Raw genomic sequence first — 8,373 nt, 5'->3', positions numbered from 1 at the left:
TTCTGTGAACAATTCTCCATCCCAGAAGATAAGAATGTTGTAAGTTTGCACATCGTTCTGGGAAAAGGGTCTTTAGCACTTAAAGAGTTAAGCCTGAGTGACGGCAGGCAGCAGCAGGAGGGAGCATTTATGGTGCCAGGCAGGAAGGGTGGAATCCAGGACTTGGGCCGGCAGGAAGGGGTAGAGGAGGGGGGAGGAAGAAGAGAGCACGGTGCCTGGAGGGGAGGGTTTTTAGTGGTTCTCAGCCTGGAAGACTTTCTCTCACAATTTGAAGCCAGATGTTGGCCGGGAAATTTCTCCCATTGCTGCAGAAAGGATGAAAAGGTACTGAGTGCAGATAGAGTGATGCCAAAGTTGGGAGATACAGGCCTTGTGCCCAGAATGTATTTGGGACTTCCAGCATTTGAATGGAGCTACCTGAAAGTAGGAATTGAGATGTTTAGACATCTAGAAACACACTGATTATTATTTAAGAACGCTTTAAGATAAAGAGTTCTTAAATAATAATCATAAAGCCTAACATTTATTTAGCAATTTTTACATGCCAAGAGCTGCATAAAATGTTTTATATTCATTATCCCATTTAATTCTTAAGAACCCTATGAGGACAGTCTCTGTCTTAGAAAGTATTCCTCAGTGAGGCTTTCCAGGCTACATAGTTTGCCCAAAGTGTAAATTTAAATAGTACAAATTTTTAAAAGTTAGAAACATGATCTCCATACAAATATATAATGTCCAAGATTTGCTTACCTCATTTATGAGGGAAATAGATGGTTCAGAGGGGAGGAGAGAAGATTGTGCGTGTGGGCGCACACGCGTGCACGCGCGCGTGTGTGTGTGTGTCTCACCATTGGAAGAAAAGAATCCTAGATAAGATTGCAAAGAAAGATAGGGAAGACTGACTAATGTCCTACAGAGCAATAAAACCAAAACCTTTAGGGTTCTTTTCCACTGGACATAAATTGTTTGTTTATCTCTGTAGGACAAAAATAATTTGCAACTTAACAATCTTCTAGACATTAACATCTACTTCCAAAGACTTGGAACCCTAATCTGTAAAACACAGTAGGTCAAACAAAATTAGATCCCCCAGACAATTGGATAACCTCAGGTGGATTTATTGGGCAATGTTGTCTACAGCACTATCCGATGAAACTTTCTATGATGATGGAACTGCTCTGCAACTGTACTGTCCAGTAAGGTAGCCACAGGCCACAGATGGCTAATGAGCACTTGAAATGTGATTAGTGTGATTGAGGAGCTGAATTTTATTTGATTTGATTTAAATTTAAATAGTCACACCTGACTAGTGATTGCTGTATTGGATTGTTGTCTTTTTAATTGGAGTAGAGTTGATTTACAGTATTCTGCTAGTTTCAGGTGTACAGCATAGTGTTTGTTGTTTTATGTTTTGAACAGCTCTGGTCCAATCCATGCTCTTCTAGAATCCACTTTCTAAAAAAAGCAAAGTTGGTATTATCGATCCCATTTAACAGACAGGTAACTGATGGTCGGCTGTTGAAGGCAATACAATTAGTGGTAAAGCTGGAATTTGGACCCAGGTGTGTCTGTTGGAAGGTTGAAATCACAAATGCCTACAGAGGCCGGGTAGGGCAGACAGATGAGTCAAGAGCTTTGGTTATAAAACAAAGCAGCTAGTCTGGATCTGGTTGATTACAGTCCAGAATTGCCAGGTCACATCTTGTAATTTTTTGGAAAATCCGTAATTCTGGACTCTTATGTAATATATTCTTGGTTTTAAGACCCTGTATGGACGAAACAAAAGAAATTTGCAGCCCTGATACAGTCCGCAGGCCACCAGTTTTCAACCCTGGCTAGCACAACAGTGGGAAAGCTTTCCTCTTTGCCCGGCTGCTTCTACAGGGAACTGAGAACGTGGATTTGGTCTTCCCAGCCCTTTCCAGGCAGAGTCAAGGGCTTCTCACAGCAATGATGCTTTCAATATTTGTCACATGTCACTAGATGGTTATTTACATGTTTGTCTTCTCAGCTAGATTGCAAATCCCTGGAGGAGAGGAACATCTACTCAGCTACCTATTGCCCGCATAACACCTGGCAAATCGAAAGATTTAATATATGCTAGTTGAACAAGCATGCATAAAAATTAGAAGCTTGGGCTTACCTGGTGGCGCAGTGGTTGAGAGTCCGCCTGCCGATGCAGGGGACACGGGCTCATGCCCCGGTCCAGGAAGATCCCACATGCCACGGAGTGGCTGGGCCCGTGAGCCATGGCCGCTGAGCCTGCGCGTCCGGAGCCTGTGCTCTGCAACGGGAGAGGCCACACAGTGAGAGGCCCGCATACCGCAAAAAAAAAAAAAAAATTAGAAGCTTAAATAAATACAGCAGTTATGGGCCATTTCTTCATTTTCACTTTAAAATTCTATGGCCAAACTTGTTGTGCTGTTGTTGTTGTTTTTAAGCCTAGGCTCAGACTTCCACACAAATATTACACACAATAATTCAGAAGTAATCTCAAAGTAATAATGGCTACCATCTTTTTATTTTTTATTTTTTTAATTTTTTTGGCTACCATCTTTTAAAAAGACTGCTATGCATAAGGCTCTTTCTGTACCTTATCTTATTTAATTCTCTCCAATAACACAGTGAAGTAAACATTGTCATCTCTATTTTACTGAAGAGAAAACAGATTCAGAATCGTTAGGTAATTTGCCCAGGGTCACACAGCTCTCAACTCTGTTGCTTCCCAGTATGAACACTCTGTGAGCTCTGCTCAGTGACTCCCCCTGTGCATTTTAAATCTGTCTGGAAAAAGTTAACATGTCTAATCCCTTTCCCTTGGTGGGAAGTCTGTGAGTGGAGGAGGAAGGTGAGCCAGGGTGGGTCCCTGAGGCCGGAGCTAGTGGGGCGAGGCTGTCTCAGTGGGTGGAGTCTGCCAGAATTAAGCAAACCAGGCAGCACAGAGCTGGTGTTGGTGAAGACCGGTAGGAGGTCTAAGAATGTCATTGCAAGAAGGAGAGCCAGAAAAAAGAACCCAGAGCCAGAGAATCTGTGAGGAATAGGAGCTTAGGGAAGAACAGATTGTGCCTGCATCAGAGGGTCATACTGGTTTTCTTTACATAGTCTCTGAAGGTTGATACTTGGGAAAGTCACAGGAAGCCACAAATTCTGTAACATTCCAGAGCAGTGCAAGACACCAAAGCAGGGACTCAATGACTGATGAACTGTCATAAGGTTGCTTATAAGGGATTCACTAATAGATGTCTCTTACCCTTAAAATTCAAGCAAAACAGAGGCTCAGAAACTTTGAGAAAGCCAACACAACCCAGTGGGTATTTTGAATCGTAATTTTCTCCTCCCCACCCGTTTCCTGCACCAGCAATTTCTTCACCCCATGAAGATGTTACCATTCAGCATCTATTAATCTGTTCATTTGTTTTAAGGATCAAACTAAAATCCATTTGCACATTCATGTGAAATGCTGATCACTCTCAAGGAAGGCATCATGGAGCTGGGGAAGTTCCAAAATAACCCAAGGAGAGAGGATGATCTCCAGGATTTTAGACTTTGAGTCCTGGGCCTCTAGTGGAGACTCAGGAAAGTGGTGTGATCTCATCCCATGAAATTAGGAAAGGAGTGGGCACAGAATTTTCCATCAAACTTCATAGCAAAAGGGCACATGGGCTTCCCTTGTGGAGCAGTGGTTGAGAGTCCGCCTGCCGATGCAGGGGACATGGGTTCGTGCCCCGGTCCAGGAAGATCCCACATGCAGCGGAGCGGCTGGGCCCGTGAGCCATGGCCGCTGAGGCTGCGCGTCCCGAACCTGTGCTCCGCAACGGGAGAGGCCACAACAGTGAGAGGCCCGCGTACCGCAAAAAAAAAAAGGGGGGGGGCACATGATTTGAAGCTTGAATCTTACAATTCTAAGATGCATAAAGAGAGGTATATTATTAAATACAATCTTACACACTTGGTACTAAGTTTATGGAATCTTTTGCCAAGGAGTGGTTCAGGCTGAAAATAGAAATTGTCGCAAAAAAAGGTAAATATATTCGATCATCAAATTCACAATGGGTTAGTAAGAGAATCTAAGGGTGTTTGAGCACAGATGTGTTTCTGACTCTCTACAGTTGGCATCCTAGAGGGCAAGCGTGCTCAATAACAAGAAGTCCCTGTATCTCACATAAAACATTTTAAAATGTTTATTCAAGCATAAAAAGATTTCTGTATCTTGCAAAGGATTTCCTTAGAAAACGACTTCTGTTTAATGGTTTGGACTTCATTTGAAAGGTAAATAAATGGATTTCAATAATGCCAAAAGATACACACTTAAGCGTTTACAACAGTAAGTACTTATTTTGAAATGAATGAGCCACCAACAGAAATAGAATATTGAGGTTCATGCCAGAATGCAATTTTCTAATATTAGGTTGACTTCATTTCAAAACAGAATGAAATTCAGCTTAACTGTGATGAGTTCCTCCGCAACACGTGATGCTTTATTTATTGCTGCCAAAATAAAAATATATTTGTCAATGTGTAAAGTTGTAAAACCCTTTTACTGATATAAAACTTAGAATTAGTGTGATGTGACAAACCTATCCCATTAGAAATATATCAATTAACCATGTTGACTGATAACCCCAAGTATTATTTCTTAATTAATTTTCAAAAGCCACATACTTTCCAAGGAACCTGAAATATTCCCTTTTTAAACAGATTCCAATTTTTCCCATGCCTGCCTTTGAGGTAAGCTAGGTCTTTCTGTTGACTTTACCAAAAATTATTTTATAAAATACAGCCAGCACCTCCTCACAATTTTTTCCCCAGAAAAAAACCCGTGGCATATATAAAAGCATGTTTCGAACAACTCCAGTCATTAAGAGCAGAGCTGCAAAGACAAGGGCAGGTTGGTGGGCGGTAGTGAGGGGAGTGGGAGAGTTCTTTTCTGTACTTTGAAATTTGGTTCTCTGTGAAGTAGAATTTCATCAAACTGAATGTGTTATGAATTTTAAATATATTTGATGCTAAAAGAGAAAAAATAAGTATGCTGTCCTTTCTTGTAGGCCTGTCTTTAGATGTCATTACCCTGGCAACCCTTACAAATGGCAACTGACGTCAAGAAAAGAGGAAAAACACTGCTGAGAGCATACACTCCATGCATTATAGATCATCCCGAGGACTTAGAATTCTCAGGCTCATACAGGCACTAAATGGCTTTAAGATGAGCACTAGCAATCTTCCCTTTTACAAACACTCTTCATAAACTTTTTAAGGACTCGGAGATCTGAAAAGAGCATCTTTGAGTCTTTAATTTAAGCAAAATACAGTTCCACTATTAGCTTAGGTGTTCTGTCTCACAACAACTGCCAAGCCCATTAAAGTGTTTGTCACTAGTAAATCTTTTTTTTTTTTTTTTTTTGCGGTACGCGGGCCTCTCACTGTTGTGGCCTCTCCCGTTGTGGAGCACAGGCTCCGAGACCATGGCTCACGGGCCCAGCCCCTCCGCGGCATGTGGGATCTTCCCGGACCGGGGCACGAGCCCGTGTCCCCTGCATCGGCAGGTGGACCCTCAACCACTGCGCCACCAGGGAAGCCTCATATTGCATTTTTTATAAGAGAACCAAACTAGGGTTTTTCAGGGTTCTGATTACTTTCAGAGTTTAGTGGGACAGGTTTTCTAGATTTATGGTCCATTTTTCCCCAGGGTCTCCACACATATTATTTTTAATAGACTTTACTTTTAGAGTAGTTTTAGTTTCATAGCAAAATTGAGAAGAAAGTACAGAGAGTTCCCATATACCCCCCTTCCCCCCCACAACATGCATGGTTTCCCCCATTATCAACATCATGAACAAGAGTGGTAAATTTGTTATCCTCAATGAACCTACTTGTCACTGAAGGCCATAGCTTATATTAGGGTTCACTCTTGGTATTTTATATTCCATGACAAATGTGTAGTGGCATGTATCCACTATTATAGTATAATACAGAGCAGTTTCACTGCCCTAAAAATCCTCCATGTTCTACCTATTCATCTCTCCCTCTCCACTCTTCCCTGGCAACCACCGATCCTTTCATTATCTCCATAGTTCAGCCTTTTCCAAAATGTAATATATTTGCAATCATATAGGATATTGTCACTTCAGATGGGGTTCTTTCACTTAGTGATATGCGTTTAAGGTTCTTCTACATCTTTTCATGGCTTATAGCTCTTTTTTTTTTTTTTTTAGTGCTGAAGAATATTCCATTGTCCAGATGTGCCACAGTGTATTTACCCATTTACCTAATGAAGGACATCTTAGTTGCGTCCAAGTTTTGGCAATTATGAATAAAGCTGCAATGAACACCTGTGTGCAAGTTTTGCGTGGACATAAATTTCAACTCATTTGGGTAAATACTAAGGAGCACAATTGCTGCATCATATGGTAAGACTATGTTTAATTTTTAAAAAAACTGCCAAACCATCTCTGGAAGTTGGCTGTACCATTTTGCATTCCCACCAGCAATGAATGAGAGTGCCTGTTACTCCACATCCCTGCTAGTACTTGGTGTTGTCAGTGTTTTGGATTTTGTCCATTCTAATGGATGTGTAGTGATATCTTTTTTTTTTGTGTGTGGTATGCGGGCCTCTCACTGTTGTGGCCTCTCCAGTTGCAGAGCACAGACTCCGGACATACAGGCCCAGCAGCCATGGCTTACAGGCCCAGCCGCTCCGTGGCATGTGGGATCTTCCCAGACCGGGGCACGAACCCGTGTCCCCTGCATCGGCAGGCGGACTCTCAACCACTGCGCCACCAGGGAAGCCTGTGATATCTCATTTTAATTTCCAATTCCCTAATGATCTATGATGTTGAGCATCCATCTTTTCCTATGCTTATTTGCCATCTGCATATCCCTTCTTTTTTACTGAAAACATTTTATTGGCTTCTGTTTTACTTAAATTTTTTTCATTGATATATATTTGACATTTTATATTAAATTAGTTTCAGGTGTACTTTATTGGCCTTTGGATAGAAACGGGAATTTATTTGCCAGGAAGGATGATCCCATCATACTTCTGCTGGAACCAGCACATGGCCTCCTATTTGCTGATTCTGTTTTTGGCCCCAATGCAACCTGTTCTTCACTTCTGTGATGCTGAAACCTGGCCTACCCAACACCACACAGAAGTCCAGACCATAGATACCAGTGCTTGGGTCACATTTGATCCCCAGATCGATGTGTTTCTGGATCCCAAAACCAAAGTTTCCAGTATCTGAGCAATTCTTTCTTTCTTAACTCATACTTCATGCCTTTAGACTTCTCTCCAGGATTTCTTCTGCCTTGGCCTCACAATGGATGGCAATCTTTTCATTTCTCCTGATGCCAAAGGACCTGATGGTGTATCTAGCTTTGGAGAACACAGAGGTCCGGCTGGTGAGCCGCTCCAGCCCTGAGGCTGCCCGGCTCAGTCAGTCTCCACTCTGCCCCACACAGATGTTGAGGCAGAGCTTACAGATGCAAAGTTCCCGCATAGGCTCTCCTTTTCACTCTGATCCTGAGCCTTGGTGGAGAATGGGAAGAGTATCTGTGCATCTTCTTTGGTGAGGTGTCTGTTCAGGACTTTTGCCCATTCCTTAATCAAGTTTTTTTTTTTTTATTGTTGAATTCTAAAGGTTCTTTGTATATTTTGGATAACAGTCTTTTATCAGAGATGTCTTTTGCAAACATTGTCTTCCCATCTGTGGCTCGTTTTCTCATTCTCTTAACAGTGTCTTTTGCAGAGGTATTATTTATTTTTTCATTCAAGAAAGTCTATTCAACTGAGGGGACTACTCAGTAGACAAGAAGATCCCTGCCTTCATAACACCTACACTTTAATGGAGAAAATGACAATAAACAAATAAATGAATAAACATATGACAGGCATTTAAGTAGACATGGTTGGGGAGAAAATTTAAACAGGTTAAGGAGTTAGAGAGTAACTAGAGAAAGATCACTCTGGCTGCTGTGTGGACCTAACGTGGCCCAAAGTAGAATCAACCATAGTGGGAACAAGAGCAGGGGTGGGGACACCAGGTGGTAGTGTATTGCAGTCATACAAGCAAGAGATATGTGGGTATGGATTAGAGAGGGAGCTGTGGAGGCGATGAGAAGTATCCAGATTCTGGACACTAGCTTTTTTTTTTGGCTGCACCACACGTCTTGTGGGATGTGGGATCTTAGTTCCCTGACCAGGGATTGAACCTGGGCCCTTGGCAGTGAGAGCTCCGAGTCCTAACCACTGGACTGCCAGGGAATTCCCTGGGCACTAGTTAAAAGTGGAGCTGAACCCTATCCATTAAACCATTGATGTCTCTGTTGAAAAAAAAAAAAGTGGAACTGACATACTTGCTCATGGATTGGATGTAA

The 8,373-nt window shown here is 42.1% G+C and overlaps 1 pseudogene; it reads right to left on the bottom strand.

The window, feature by feature from the left end:
- Positions 1 to 6,595: 6,595 nt before the first annotated feature.
- On the bottom strand, positions 6,596 to 7,661 carry LOC111175636 (large ribosomal subunit protein uL5 pseudogene; annotated as a pseudogene).
- Between the last annotated feature and the right edge of the window lie 712 nt (positions 7,662 to 8,373).

This window comes from Delphinapterus leucas, chromosome 4 (genome assembly GCF_059928025.1).
Source record: "Delphinapterus leucas isolate spDelLeu-1000000601 "Yukka" chromosome 4, BTC_Dleu_Yukka2, whole genome shotgun sequence".
NCBI classification, from domain to species: domain Eukaryota; kingdom Metazoa; phylum Chordata; class Mammalia; order Artiodactyla; family Monodontidae; genus Delphinapterus; species Delphinapterus leucas.
This window is presented reverse-complemented; position numbering and strand designations above follow the sequence as displayed.